Raw genomic sequence first — 16,789 nt, forward strand, 5'->3', positions numbered from 1 at the left:
CAGTACTACTATTCCTAAGGAAACTTATTCATGCCTTATCTAAGATTTTCCACTGATATTAGCCATAATTTAATAGGCTTGGGTATTCGAACGATTCTGATATAATGTGTGAATTGTATTTCCATACATTGACGGTATCTACCTTCTAAGGTAAATTATTCATCACTAGTCCAAGATAATCCTATATACTGTTATCAACCATGGTTCAATATACAGGGTGACTGTTGGTTGGAATATTAAAAAAAAAAATTGAGATAAACACTTGAAGTTTTATATTAGGTGTACAACTTTGCTTTTGGCGTTTTGCAATAGATGGCTGTAGCGGTGAGTGGTAGTTGAAATAAATAGATCGTAGATGTCATACAATAAGCTGAGATATTTGTAATCATATGGTCATATTTGGAATCGTTGAAATGGGAAATCTTACCTCACCTGCCGTATTCTCCAGAAGCTTCCTCGGACTATCACTCGTTTCGATCAATGACACACGGCCTGGCTGACCAGCACTTTTGGTCTTATGAAGAAGTAAACAATTGGATCTATTCGTGGATCGCTTCAAAATATGACCAGTTTTTTCAACGCGGGATTCGTACGCTGCCCAAAAGATGGGAGAAAGTAGTGGCCAGCGATGGACAATACTTTGAATCATAAATGTATAACCAGTTCTTATACAATAAAGTCTCGAATTCCGGAAAAAAAAGGGCGGAAGCAAAGTTGTTCTCTTATGTAGTTTAGCTTTGTTGGAAGATATGTAGGTATTAAGATTCGGCCTCACTCCAATGTTAATAACTATGAGATTTCTGCATGAAAATTATCTAGCTTCTTTCAGAAGACATTTTAATGCTACCCCTATGTTATTTCAAAATTCAATTGAAAATGCAGGTTGTTACGATTTCAATGTCAAAATCAGCCATAAAAAAACCTCAAAAGACATTTTTTCAGATGCAATGCAATGCAAAATTTTGTTTTGTTTTTAGACTCAAACTTTTTAAAACTTATAGAGCAGATAGGAAATTTTATTCCGAAAGGTTCAGTATTGAAAAAATTAACTTATGTTTGCAATGAAAAATATCCCAAAACAAAACCAAGTGCCCCTTTTTGGGAACCTCTGAAGAGGCTTGTTTTCTTTTTCTCCAATTGTAGGCTTATAGTTGATAATGCCCTTTAATATCTCCTCCTTCTCCACAACGAACGTTATTAATTCATACCCTCCAAGGCACACGGAACCAAGCGGTTTGTTTTGACAACTCAAAGATGTAAGATCCAGATAACGCATACGAATTAGTTGTTTTTAAACACGGAATAAGATAGGCTATTTATACTGGATGAATTCAGCACGAAAGAAATTATACGATTCGTAACTGCGCTGTCTGTTGTTGTATGTATGAAACTTCCTCCTAATCATTTGAATAAAAGTATAATTACTGTAGGTAATTATGATGTGGGTTTGGAGGAGGGATATAATGAATTGCTATATTTTCGATGGTTTTGAGGTGGAGACCATTCACATTACCTGGGAAGGAACATTTCCTTTCTACTTAAAATTTCAGACAATATGGATTAACAACAGTTGACAAAAATGGAAAACACAACCCAGTTGAAATTTTCAAAATTGGTACACTGTTCACGAAATTATGTAATTTTCAAGTTTAAGTTCTAAATTAGGGAGAAAGAATTCCAATTACGACATTGTTTCGAAAAAAACATGAATTGAATTACCCCTCAATGACGAATTGCTTAAAAAAAATCACCCAGTTAGAAATTTGCAACTAAGATGTTTATTGAACAAAACAATCATAATTAAAAATAAAGTTCCGTAATATTCAGTAAATAAAAAAAAATTGAGAAGATTTAAAACTTTTATTTTTAATTATGATTGACAAAAATCTTCAACCTGGAGAAATATATGACAGTCTGAACAAAAAAGATTTTCAAATAAAATACATTTCGTGAAAAAAAACCACCTTCAGGTGGTTTTTTCGGAACATTATCGTCAAAGGAATTCTTTATCCCTAATGAAGAACTTAAAAATTGTTTTTGTATTGTTCAAAATTCTTAGGTTATTGAGTTTTGGCCGTTCAACTGTCTCTTCAACATCACCTCTTGACGGCTAGTTCAAAATTATTCTCTCTATTTCAGTATCATAATGAATTCACTACAGTACTAAAAACAGTGCTGTAATGGACTCATTACTGAATTGTTTTCAGTTATATCTTTTTTTTTGTGGTTGTCTACACTGACTTCCGATCTTATCAAATTTCAACACACCTCAATTGTCAATATAATGTAATTGGATATAGTGAAATGATTTCCAACTTTATTCGCAATTCTTCTTAATTCTGGTGGTGTTAAATCGATTTCATCAGACATAACTAACGAATTTAATGCGTAATTATAAATTATTCCAAAATTTGAAACGTACGGTTCATATTCAAATTCTGCAATCTGTCAATGTCCGTAACAGTCACACCAACTGCCAAGATACAATACAAAAGTCACTAGAATGTATTATCTGAATTTTGCATCGAATTTCGACAATATTTCCCAAAACTTAACTGAAATAGAGAAAATATCGTCTAATACTCGTTGCAGAAGGCAATTCCAACACTCATGCGTTCGGAAACGCGCTTCTTTCTCGCTCATTTTCGAATTTCGCATTTGTATTGAAATAGGAGTCCATTCTGCAACTTGTTTTAGAATATACTGTTTTTGTGCTCTTAACATCCTAGTTGAAATTTTCAAATTCAGTAATTTATTTTAGCAAAATAATTGGAACACTCTCAGTATGAACAAGTCGAAGAAGAGTCTTTGACTTGTTTATACAGAGTGTCCCAACGAAAATTTTACCCCCATAGAATGACATTAGAGATTTTAATTCTATTTCTACCAACGAACTGTCATCTACTTACCTTCCAACTGTAGCCAAATGCAGACGCACGTTCAAAAACCCGTTGTTATCCCCAAATTTCAGCCACAGTCACGGGCCTCTGCTTCCCCAAATTAAGAAACAAAAACTCATTTAATTCTCGTCTCGCCCATAACTCCCCTTCGAAGCGCCACATTGAAAACCTTGTTCCTATATTTATAAAATCGGGGCAAAAACATCACCCTTGGAGATAATGGCCGAATATGTTCGTCTTCACCGACACGCGGAGAGTAGAAAAAAAAGACAGAACTTACACCGACGGTGAAATTACCGGATTCGTCTCATCTCTCGAGTCGTCAAAACAGGCCTTGGGGGAAATTTAAATATGTTTTCGAATTGTTCTTTCAATTATACCAGACGTCGATGCGCTATTATTGTGGGCTGCTGTGCATGGAAATGAGTTCTGCGAGGAGAGTGAAATAAGTTTTTGTCGGGTGGGTTCAGTTTTCGAGAAAGTTCGAGTAATTGGTTCGGTATTTAAGGTTACCAACGATTGAAGGAATCGACTGTTAAAAGAAGACCAGTGAATGAGAATCTGCCAGGATTAAAATGTTGATTTCAATCAAGATATCAGTTTGATACATCGTGTATCAAGAATTCACCATCAAGTGAATTTGATTTTATTATTCAACATAGTTGCCTTCTAGGGCGATACAGCAATTATAGCGATCTTCCAACATTTCGATACCTTTTTGTAGTACGATTTGTCTTTCGCTTCAAAATAGGCCTCAGTTTCGGCGATTACTTCTTCATTGGTGCTTAATTTCTTTCCAGCGAGCATTGTTTTGAGGTCTGAGAATAGGAAAAAGTCGCTGGGAGCCAGATCTGGCGAATACGGTGGATGCAGATGCAATTCGGATTCCATTTATGCAATTTTGCCATTGTTTTCTTAATTTGTGACACGGCGCATTGTCTTGACGAAACAGCACCTTTTTTCTTCAACTGGGGCTGTTTTTAAATGATTTCATCCTTTAAACGATCCAATCATGCTGTATAATAGTCGCTGTTGATGGTTTGGTCCTTTTGGAAGTAATTCATGAATATAATACCTTGCCCATCCCAAAATACTGATGCCATAACCTTGCCAGCTCTATGTTGTATTTTTCCTTGCTTTGGATCTGGTTTATCGTGTGCAGTTCACTCAGCTAACTGTCGATTGGACTCAGGAGTGAAATAATGAAACCATGTTTCATCCATTGTCACAATTCGACGCAAAAATTCAGGTTTATTGCACTTAAACAGCTTCAAACACTGCTCTTTATCTTTAACACGTTGTTGCTTTTGATCGATTGTGAGCTCGTGCGGCACCCATTTTGCACATAGCTTTCTCATGAACAAATATTCGAGAATGATATGATGTACATGTTCAGATGATATCTTCACAATATCTGCTATCTCGATCATTCAAAATTATTTTGTGAACCTTTTTTATTTTTTCGTCGGTGACAGCCTCTTTTGGGCCTCCACTGCGTGACAACGCAATACCTCACAAACTAATGGTCAGGCTGCTGTAAAATTTTGACACGTGTCGTTTGAAGGTTGGTACTAACTTAAAATCATATGGATTTAATACTAGCACCGCCATCTGTGCATCAGACCGGGGACTTTTCGATTGACCTAATATTGAAAGTTATTTCCAATGTTTTATATTTTTCTCTATAATTCAAATGAAAACAAGAAACTTCTGTTTCAATTGAATTAGTGCATAAAAGCCACTAAATAAATATAATTTTCCATTATTATTAGACTTTCATTTACAGTATTTTCAATAATTCCGAAAGCAGAAGGGCGAAACACAAGAGCAACATCATCGCTCTAGAATCTAGATGAATTACTCAGATATGGTGGCAGCGATGTCACACAAGTATTAATTGAAAAGTATGGGAGACAAAACCGATCCTTGCGGAAATCCATTATTCAACGTTTTGAAATTACTACTTTCGTCATCAACAAAAACACGAAGTCACCTGTCAGATAACATATTTTCAACGAAATGAATAGTTCATGAATCAAACCATCTTTCCACATTTATCATTATATTGGAAGAAAATCAAAGTCCATAAAGGTTTACGTGACTTAAATCTGGCAGTTTTGATAGGTATTTGAGAAGTATGAAACAATTGGAAATGAATTCGGGTATAAATGAAATTTTTCCTAAGGTTTCTTTGCTGCAACCTATCTACGAATAATATGGGAACATAAAAGCATCAAAGTAATTATTGATACGATGAAAAGATATATTATCGAAAAACTCCAAACGAAAACCTACCCAACAAAATCCTACGTGGTTGAACTTTATCGGTTTCCCAAGCCCCAAATTGAAAATAATAAAGCCGAACTAGGTTCCTGCAACGAACGCTAAACACCCATCAGGAACACATTTCTCCGATAAACCGGACAAGAAAGGCCCTGCAGGCCGAGCTCCTGTTGACTATACCGACCGTGTGATGGGATTTCCTCCTTGTCCTCCTCCTACGCAAACATGTCCGCCCTGACCGCAGCACTCAGCAAAGTTTCCTCTCTATCAATTAATTTATCTCCTGGTGGACAGTAAATTTGAGCGACTACATCTCGGACTAAGACTGTGAGAGTAGATCGACGTGGCGTTGCGGCAACCGAAATAATTCGAAATCCACAAGGCGGCAAATTGGAGTTGTATTTAATGTTGTTATTTGGATTAGTGTACGGGCGTTATCTGTATCTGCCTGGCAGCCGCTAGCACTTAATCTCTCCTGCAGGAATCACCGGGGCTCACTCGACCTTCAAGACGGTCGGCTTTCTGGATTTCCTGCCACTCTGCCCCCTCGTCTTCGGATGGTACAGGGTGGATTCTGAAATATTTTCAACGGTCCAGCTGAAAGTCTTAAGAGTTTCAGATGAATTCTGTCTCTTTGAAAAAATGAGAAATTATAGAGATATGTGACGACAAAATGCATAATGTCTGTGTCTAGATGAATTTGACGTCATAATACTTAATATAAATGTACCTGCATTAATGTAACAATGGTCTTTCGTGGTACTTGTGCATACAACTTTTCATTCAGAAGGTTTTCAGAAACATACAATAGAGAATATATTTCCCCTACCCTTATTAGTGTTCAGGTACCATGATACCATTGCACAGGCATACAACTTAGAGAATAAGAAAAGGAAGAAGAAATTCACGGTGTACAATATGATTTTATGTTTATAACCCAGGTATAAAACTGGAAAAAGAGGGTTCAGTAGTGTAAGTTCCGAGGTGATGACCAGTTGAGTTAGTAAAGTGGTCAGGGATGTTTACAAGTGCTATACCACAATAAAGTTCTCGTCCGTCGTCCATGAGTGTTTTAATAATCCCCACGAAAACGTGATACCCAAAATATCTTCATGACAGCCCCAGAATCGTGAAAACCATTGCGAAACTTATAACCTGAATCAAATATGTGCAGATACCTTCTCCATTTCTGTCTGAAGCGTAAGTTTACTTCTTGATCTATCCGCATAACAAAAGTTAACTTTCTACATCCTCTGATGTTGAAAAATTAGTTAAGATTCGTGAAAACACGGTCTTAGTTCATCCCATCTTGACTTTGAATCTAAACAAGAAAGATGAAATAAAAGCAGATAATCTGAAATATTTGGAGAGACTTCCTCAATCTCAAAAAACTGAATTCATGAAAATTGGTAAGAACACTAACACAGATGCAATTTTAATGGTTGGGGGTCAACAGGTTGAGAGAGTAAAATGATGTACATACTTGGGAACACTTATAATAAAAATTTTTGACTACACAACGGTAATAAAGGCTAGAGTAGAAAAGGCTCGTATATCTTCATAAAAATGGGAAAAGTTCTGTGTAGCAAAGAACTGAAGTTAAGCCTCAGACTAAGATTAACAAATGTTACGTGAACAGAGAATGGTTTGGTTACAGTTCTAAAAAGCCATTTAGAACAACTGCCTCAAAAGAAAGTATACCTATGATGATTGCCTAACTTAGCTGAGTAGATGGCACTTGAAGAAGAAGAAAGATAAACAATATTAGGTTTCCCAACCGTCGGTAACTTTATTTATCTATGTATGAACTACCATGAAAGCCAACAAAGTATAGTAAAACGCAGATTGCCTACAATATGGATAGATTTCAGGATGAACTTCATGATTATTCTTAAATGGTGCCAATGAAACATCGGCTTTAACGAAATTTGCTGCAAAGAAGACCATAAACATAGAAGTTTGTAACCATATGCATATCGTTACCGGCCTCCAAATACCTTACAAATTTTATATATAAATTTTCTATCTGCTTCTTCACTTTTTCACTATATTGACCTGACTATATTCTGATTGCTTCATATAATCTCGTTTCTTCGGAGGATCTTGACTGAAATTCCTCCCCAATCAAAAATAAGAAGTAGAGTAAAAAGAACTCAATCTGTCGAGATTTTCGATGTGGTCGTAAAACATAGATAGCAGAAGTCAATTAAAATTGAACAAAGCCATATTGTATGATGGTCCGTAAACACCCTTATATTTCGAGGGTGAAATAAATCCCTCTGAATTAGGAGGAGCTCAGTCTATAGAATCTGAGATCAATACAATCAGGAAGATATGGATGTCGGTTTATAGGATTTAGAACTATCCACCTCACAGGGAGAAGTTTGACAGTAGTTATGTCGAAAGAGATACTGAACGTCTACTTTCTAGAATACAACAAAGCTTTTCATTGATTGGTTCTACTTTTTTCTTCTCAAAGGAAGAAAGAAACAATTTGAACATGGTCAACAGCTCATAGTCTAATCAACGTAGGGTAATTTTTTATCGTTTCGATTCCACTGGAACTATTAGGTCAATTGAAAAGTCCCCGGTTGGATTGCAGTGCTAGTATTAAATCCATATGATTTTCAGTTAGTACCCACTTTCGAACGATACGTGTCAAATTTGACAGCAGTCCGACCATTAGTTTATGAAATATTGATCGTTTAATGGATGGAATAGTTAAAAAATGGCCCCAATTGAAGAAACAAAGGTGCTGTTTCATCAAGAGAATGCGCCGTGTATTTTAATAAATAATCATATGTTGTCAGCAGAGAAATATTTGTGCGTTAATTTCGAGAGTTTTTGAGGTGAAAATTGGAAGTTTTTTTTTTGCATTTTGTATTGGCGGCTGTATAAGTGTATCCACGTGAGTTTGGGTTAAATTTACGAAGAATCGCTTTTGAATAACCGATTTTTTCCTTTTTCTATATTTATTTCCGATTGAATATAAGATCTGTTTTCACATCAATTAGATATCAGTAAACATACGTTGTCATTACATGTTCTGATAAGCACATTGAATCGGTATTCCCTGAAGAGAAGAAGCACACACGTTGAGATATCATACAATCTCCTAAAGGGAAGTATACACGTTGATATTTCATTGTACTCATATTGTATTTATATTCTTATAAAAAAAGAACTGTAGAGTTGAAGGTACCATCCTCTGTGATTATCCTCTGTGGGTTGTTCCTCATCTTTTCCTAGGCCTACCTGTGTGCGTCTGTTGCGGAGTCTTTCTGGTCGGCCTCAGAAAGTGAAGAGTGTTGATCCTTTGTTCTAATTATCCCAATTTCATATTGATTTGGCTTCACTGTTCAGGATGCCTACTTATTGCTCAGTTTGCTCAAAGAGTGTGGGAGCTAAAGATAATAAGATAACGTGTACTATTTGCTGCCGTACATGTCATGGACAATGTGTCAACTTAAAATCTGAAGATATAGAATTTATGTCGGAGCATAATGAAAAATTTGTATGTCCCTCGTGCCAGGGCAATATCAGAAAACTGCGTAGCAACTCATGTAGTGATGGCAGTTCTCAGTCCGCTGGGGTTGAGAGAAAAACTGGTCCCTTGGCACTCATTCTGGAGAAACTATCTAAACTTGACAAAATCGCGCAGGATATTGAATTGATCAAGAATACTCAGTCAGACTTATGTGAGCAGCTGAAAAAGTGCTCAGAAAAAATCGAACATCATTCTGAGCTGCTTCATGCGCAGGGAGTTGCGATTGCTGAGTGTCAGTGTAATATAACGGACTTGAGAACTGCTCAAGAATCCGTAGCGGATGATGTGATGGAGCTTCGTATGAAGGTCTCTGACATTGGAGGTCAGATGGCTGCTTCCGCTGTAGTTGCCGACGGTATGGCTGTGGGCCGTCCCGAACCATGTGGTGCACGGGAGATGATTGAGAGGATAAAGAGGTCATACAATATTATTGTAAGGAACATACCGGAGGTGAATGATACGGAGGATGCCGTAATCATTGAAAAACTTGTGAACGAGTTTGAAAAATCTGCCTCTAATAACATCACAGCTATATCTAGAGTTGGTAAGGTGAAGAAATCTGCTGTTCCCCGTCCAGTAAAGATTTGTTTCAACAATTTGAATACCCCTCTCAACGTTCTGAAAAATAAGAAGGTGATCGCCTGCAATCCTGTGCTGAAGGGTTTCCGCATTTCCGACGATAAATCACACGAACAGCTTGAAACTCTTAATCGCATGCGAGATGAACTCAAGAGCAGGATTGCCGGGGGTGAGAAAAATTTAACAATCAGGTATATGAGGGGCGAGCCTACAATTGTTTCCTCTACTGCACTTGACAATTCTCCTCCAAAAAACTAACACTACCTGAAGAATGGAAGATAATGTATACAAACCTGGCTTCTCTATCGGCAAAGAAGAATGAATTAATGGTGCTTATTGATGTTGCTAAACCTGACTTTGTTATGATCGCAGAGACATGGTTAAATTCAAACATCCCTGATGCTTCGTGTAATATTCCGGGATATGTCATTTACAGGTGCGATAGTGTTACAACTCCAGGTCATGGGGGCTGCTGCATATATATTTGTGTTAATATTATAAATAAATACTCCATTGTTTCATATTCTTATCCTTCGCCTGGTATAGATAATATTTTCCTTGATTTGTCTACTTCAGATTTCTCCATTACATTAGGATGTGTTTATCGTCCTAGACCATGTCCGTATGACTCCTTCTTGTTCAAAGCGATTGAGGATTTATCGAACTCAAAGAAGAATGTTTTCATTGCAGGCGATTTCAATTTAAATGACTTGAGGTGGCCCGTCATAAATTCACCAGCTAATGCCTCACCCTCAGCTGGGTTCCTTGACATGATCCATAAATGTCATCTCCAGCAGCTTGTGAGCCAGCCTACGAGATTTCGCATAGGTCAAAATCCGTCAATTTTGGATTTGATTCTTGTGAATGACAGAAACTTGGTATCCTCCTTGGACTATGAATCACCAGTGGGCAAATCAGATCATGTTGTTCTGTACTCAAAATTACAATTCCATGTGAAGAATAGGTCGTCAATGTCCAGAAAGAAAATAAAGATCACCGATTTTCAGAGGGTTGATGAGGAACTTATGTTGGTTAGCTGGGGCACACTCTGGGATGCTAATGATGTCGAGGATATGTGGAAAAAGTTGGAGCATATTATTGTAGAGACTGTTGAAAGACGCACACGCTCGGTCACGGTGAGGCAGAATACGGTCAAACCTTGGATCGACGAGAAAATCATTTGTCAAATAAAATTGAAAAAATCTTTGTGGCAACGCTATATTAGGAGTGGGCGTGAGGCTGATTTCGATATCCATAGGCGATACTCAAATAATCTTTCTCTTACCATAAAATCAGCTAAAAGAATGTTCGAGTCGAAGTTGGTGTCGGGTAGTGACAAGAAAAGTTTCTTCAAATATGTCCGTCAAACATTTAATACCACTGTTTCTGTTCCGGTAATTCGTGATGAATCTGAAAATCTTTGTGACGACCCTTTGAGTACTGCTAACACCTTTGCTGATACTTTCGCTCGTGCTTTTTCAAGAGAGCCTGATGGTGCTCTTCCACAGATTGCGACCCCAAGTGCCCAGCTATCTTTTGAGTCTGTTGATATAACTCCTGAGGCAGTACAACAAGTCATCGGATCCTTCAAGACTGGCACTGCACCTGGTGTGGATGGCTTATCTATGAAGCTATTTAAGAGTTGCGTGAGATCTCTTGCTTGCCCACTTTCTGATATAATGAAAACCTCTCTCACATCTCACCGCTTACCAAGTTGTTGGACAATGGCATCTGTAACACCTATATACAAGAAAGGTGATCGACTGTCTTCTGAAAATTATAGACCTATCTCTCTAACTTCAATAGCCGTTAAAGTAATGGAGAAGATCATTTCTAATGCTATGCTGCCCTTTTTAATGTCCAATAATATCTTACCTCAGGGTCAGCACGGATTCATTCCAGGTAGGTCTATAATCACTAATTTGTTGGAATGTCTCAACGTGTGGACAAAGGCTGTTGATGCTGGTGAATCGGTTGATGTAATATACCTTGATTTCGCCCGTGCCTTCGATCGAGTTCCTCTGAGAAGATTGTTGCATAAACTGTGGCATGTGGGCGTTCGAGGCGATGTGGTCGCTTGGATTGGGAGCTTCCTTTCAAACAGGAAGTTTTCGGTCAGAGTGGGCTCAGCTAGGTCTACAATGAGGGATGTTTTGAGTGGCGTGCCTCAGGGTTCAGTACTGGGCCCCATTCTGTTCCTTGTATATATTTCGGATCTACCGGCATCTATGAGTTCTCAGTGTTGTTCATACGCGGACGATACAAAGCTGTTCAGTTGTCCAACCCATCGTTCTGTCCTACAGGAGGATCTCAACACCCTGGCGAGGTGGTGTGATGACTGGCTGCTTCCGTTAAATGTTCAAAAGTGTAAGGTGTTACATTTAGGAAAGAAGAATCCAAGACTTTCTTATTATGTTGAGGGGCAGCTGATTGAAAATGTATCCGCTCACAATGATCTGGGTGTGATTGTGACGGAGGATCTGTCATGGAGTCAGCATATAGCACACTGCACGAGCAGAGCAAGAAAGCTTCTCTATCTCTTCGGGAGGTCCTTTGCTGGTTGCGATCCTATGACTGCAGCGCAACTGTACAAGACATACATTCGTCCAGTTCTGGAGTTCGCCGGTCCTGTCTGGTATCCCTGCCTCATCAGGGATGCTACTCTACTAGAATCGGTTCAGCGGAGGGCCACCCGAATACCGTATGGCTTTGTGCGTCCAGATTATGAAAGTAGGTTAGCCCTAATGAATATCTCCAGGTTCTCGTTGAGGAGGTTGAGGGGCGATCTCATAATAACTTATAGATCGCTACATAGTCTCTTCGGTTGTGACCTCAGTCATCTTTTTGTGCTCAACTCAAATAATCTCAGAGGACATATGTTCAAACTCTCACGTGAGAGATTCTTTACCACCACCAGGCAGTACTTCATCTCCAACAGAGTATTCGAGGTTTGGAACAGATTGCCGACCGAGATAGTCTGTGCGCCTAGTGTGAACAGTTTCAAGAACAAACTTGACTTGTGGGCCTCACAGAATGCACTGTGTTTGTGAAATTGAATTGTTTTTTTTTTTTTGTGATCTTTTTTCATTCAATAGCACGAATTTTGTTTTCATCTCTTTCTTCTTATAATTTTTTTTTCAATATTTTTGTAAGCTTGTAATTTGTGACAACATTGCTTATTTTAACATATTTTAGAGTTTATAGGCTAAGCCTCAACTCTGTATCACGTTATAATAATAATAATAATAATAAATCAATGAAAAAATGGCAAAATTGCTTCTGCATCCACCGTATTCGCCAGATCTGGCCCCCAGCGACTTTTTCCTGTTCTCAGACTTCAAAAGAATGCTCGCTGGAAAGAAATTTAGCGCCAATGAAGAAGTAATCGTCGAAACTGAGGCCTATTTTGAAGCGGAAGACAAATGATACCACAAAAATGATATCGAAAAGTTGGAAGATCGCTATAATCGCTGTATCGCCCTCGAAAGCAACTTGTATAGAATAATAAAATCAATAATGCCAAAAAAATGTGTTGTACTATGGTAGACCAGGGACTTTTCAATTGGCCTGTCACATTTTTGGGATAACGAAATTGAACATTTCCTTTTTCATAACGTTAACTCTGCCAAATAGCAACATCTCAAAATGTTGAAAAATCCAACCCTTACTCCCATTTTCAGAGTCGATACTGCAGCTCTTAGACACCAACCCCCACTGTCTATAATTCAGTAAACAAAGGACAAAAAGAAAAATCGAGAGAAAAATAACAATCTTAACTGTTCTGCCAGTCGAATAAATGAAACAACAAAAAACTCAGTCAGACCAACGAAAAACTCATCAGCAATAACAACGCCAACTGAAGGAATCTCAGAAACCTAAGACCCCTCCAGCTTCCAAATGAATTTTTCACTGTCCATTATCATTCCCCGTCGAAATTAAAACTTCGAGGGGTGAAAATAACAACCCCGAATGGCTGCCCATCGAAGAAGCGTCCGGGAATAATTGAAAAAAAAATCTGGTATACATGATTGACGGTAATAAAAGCGGAACAGAATAAAATTTGATAATCGGCTTAGACTGCGTGACGCCAGCTCACCTAGGGGAAGGTCTTGCCTTCCTGTGCGGGTCTGGTGTCGCGGGCAGCTCACCCCCTGCGACGCTGGGCGTCGCATTCCATACGCAGATTTGTATTTTATAAGGGATGAGGATTATGGGATATTTGGGAATGACGGGATTTCATTTGCTTATTAGAAAGAGGGGATGTTGAGGTGCTTTTGGAGAATGGGGAAGGAGATAGGAAGCGAGGAAGGGAGGAAATATTATATTCTTATCAATTATTGAATATGAAAAAAAAAATTTATAGATATTTTGTATGAACTTTAATTTTTGATATACATTTTGTTGATTCGAAATTTTATGTAGTTGATGACCGAAATTATTATTCAATATATCAACCAAAAGTGAATTATATGCCTCAAACTCCAATTCAAAAAATTATCTAACAAATAAGCTCTTTACGGAAAAGCATAGCACACTTTGAATTTGTTTAGTAAAGGGTGTTTTTTTAGAGCTATAGAACTTTAAATTGCAATTGAACAACGATGGATCATTCGATTGACATGAATTTCATTTATCCGCAAGATAATCTTGTGGCATTACATTTTAAAGATGATTTCTGGCATATGACCACCACGGCTGGCTCGGATGTAGTCCAATCTGGACGTCCAATTTTCGATGACTTTTTCCAACATTTGTGGCCGTATATCGGTAATAACACGGCGCATGTTGTCTTCCAAATGGTCAAGGGTTTGTGGCTTATCCGCATAGACCAATGACTTTACATAGCCCCACAGAAAGTTGTCTAGCGGTGTTAAATCACAAGATCTTGGAGGCCAATTCACAGGTCCAAAACGTGAAATTAGGCGGTCACCAAACGTGTCTTTCAATAAATCGATTGTGGCACGAGCTGTGTGACATGTTGCGCCGTCTTAATGGAACCACAGCTCCTGGACATCTTGGTTGTTCAATTCAGGAATGAAAAAGTTAGTAATCATGGCTCTATACCGATCACCATTGACTGTAACGTTCTGGCCATCATCTGGCACCAAATAGTCAGTTTTTCTGGATGTAACGTGGTTTCGACATACACTTGAGGATTAGCTTCACTCCAAATGCGGCAGTTTTGTTTGTTGACTTAGCCATTCAAAACCAGAAGTGCGCTTCATCGCTAAACAAAATAAAATGGACGTAGTGCGCGATACGTATTCCGCACAGAACCATTATTTTCGAAATAAAATTGCACTATTTGCAAGCGTTGTTCAGGCGTGATTCTATTCATGATGAATTGCCAAACTAAACTGAAAATAAATCACTTGACAGCTGGTAAATCGGTCTCCATCTTGAATAGTAATGCCAACATAAAGTTATATACCTCGAAAAAAACACCCTATATGAATAGGTAGGGTTAAGAACAGAAGATCAAATTGGTATAATAATAATAAAACTCAAGTCTCAGAAAAATGCTGATCTAATCTCGAATACTATGTGCTTCGGCAAGTTGAAAATTACATCTGAATCTATCACTCCTGTCCACATAGTTCCTTCGAGCCATTTAACTTATCGAAAGTGAATTTAATACATCATTTTGACGACCATAATAATACGTATCATCAATTCAATTTTGGGGCACATAATGACGGTTCAAGCAACAACATCAAGCACACATAGACATACCAGCTTGGAATACTAACCACACAGTCCACCTCTCTCTGTTTACGATGCAATTACTGTATAATGTAACTGTGGGACCCTCACTTAATACCTCAATTAATAATCCTGACATACCTGTCATTTGCTGACAGATGAATCGGACGATAGCAGCGCGTCCCCCGAACCTTTTGTCTCTAGTTATTTATTCAACAGGTCTTTCCTCATTTTATCATAAACAATAACCGAATTTACATTTTGTTTGTAGAATAAAGCGCATTGAGTCAAGTACGTGTGAACGGACAGTTATGTTATTATAATATGAGATTGCGTCGGTGGAATTTCGATTAGATTATCTGGATTTAATCCGGAATGTGTTCTAGAATATTCTATCTGGATGAATTTTAGAGAAGCTTGCTGGTTTACCATGGTTTTGTGTTGATCAATTTGAATTATTAATGTTGATGAATTGACTAGTTGAAGTTCTACTCAAAATTGTTCAAGTAAAAAATATTAGTATGTTACATAAGCGTTCCCTACTTTTTCAGAAATTCGAGGCTGACCAGCACTTCCGGTCTTATGAAGAAGTAAAAAATTGGATCGATTCGAGGATCGCTTCAAAAGATGACCAGTTTTTTCAAAGCGGGATTCGTACGTTGCCTGAAAGATGGGAGTAAGTAGTGGTCAGCGATGGATAATACTTTGAATCATAAATGTACTCATATTTGTACGCCTATGTTTTTTTTTTATTACTGCAATGTGAATATTGAACCGAAAATCATATAAAATTATAGATAATACAATTAATATAATAATTCTACCTTTAATAGCTATGGAATTCCGAATTCTTGCTACAGAATAAATATCTATTTTAGCTTAAAATTTTATCATTATTACACTAACTTTCTGTGCATTCCTCTTTTTTTTGCTAATAAAACGCTTCCACTGTACCAAACGCCGCATCATAATAGTATATTCTAAGTTGCAGAATGTGCTCCTATTCCAACACGAATGCGAAATTCGAAAACGAGCAACGAGGGAGCGAGTTTTCGAACGTATGAGTGTTGAAATTGCTATCTGCATTGAGTATTAGACGATATTTTTTTTTCAGTCAAGTTGTGTGAAATATTGTCGAAACTAAATGAAAAATTCAGATCATACATCCTAGTGAATTTTGTATTGTATCTTGGCAGTTGGTGTGACTGTTACGAAAATTGACAGATTACGGAATTTGAATATGAATCGTAGGTTTCGAGATTTGAAATAATTTATAATTACGCATTAAATTCGTGAATTATGTCTAACGAAATCGATTTAACACCATCAGAATTAAGAGAAATTGCGAATAATGTTGTGATGAATCCATTACAGCACTGTTTTTAGAACTGTAATGAACTATAAATCAAATAATTTGACAACTTTGTGTCTAATCCTTCACAATAATATATCTGTATCATATATTTAGTTTATTTTTGTCTTGGAATATATTCTAAAAAAAAAAAAATTCTAAAAATGACAAATTTAATAATCAACCAAAAGAAAATTCTAAATGACTAAAACTGTACAAATTGAGCAAACGGTTAATAAATTGAACAACTAAATTGACATAAAGACAGACGTACGTTTCGGAATTTTTGTATTTAATAATACAATTTTTCCTCATCAGTGCCTTATAGTTCAATGAAATTAATTGAATTTACAAACTTACCACGTGTATATTCACCTAAACAAAATTGCAAGTAAGAAACTACAAACTAACTAAACGTATCGGTTG

This window comes from Harmonia axyridis, chromosome 4, assembly GCF_914767665.1.
Source record: "Harmonia axyridis chromosome 4, icHarAxyr1.1, whole genome shotgun sequence".
Taxonomy (NCBI): domain Eukaryota; kingdom Metazoa; phylum Arthropoda; class Insecta; order Coleoptera; family Coccinellidae; genus Harmonia; species Harmonia axyridis.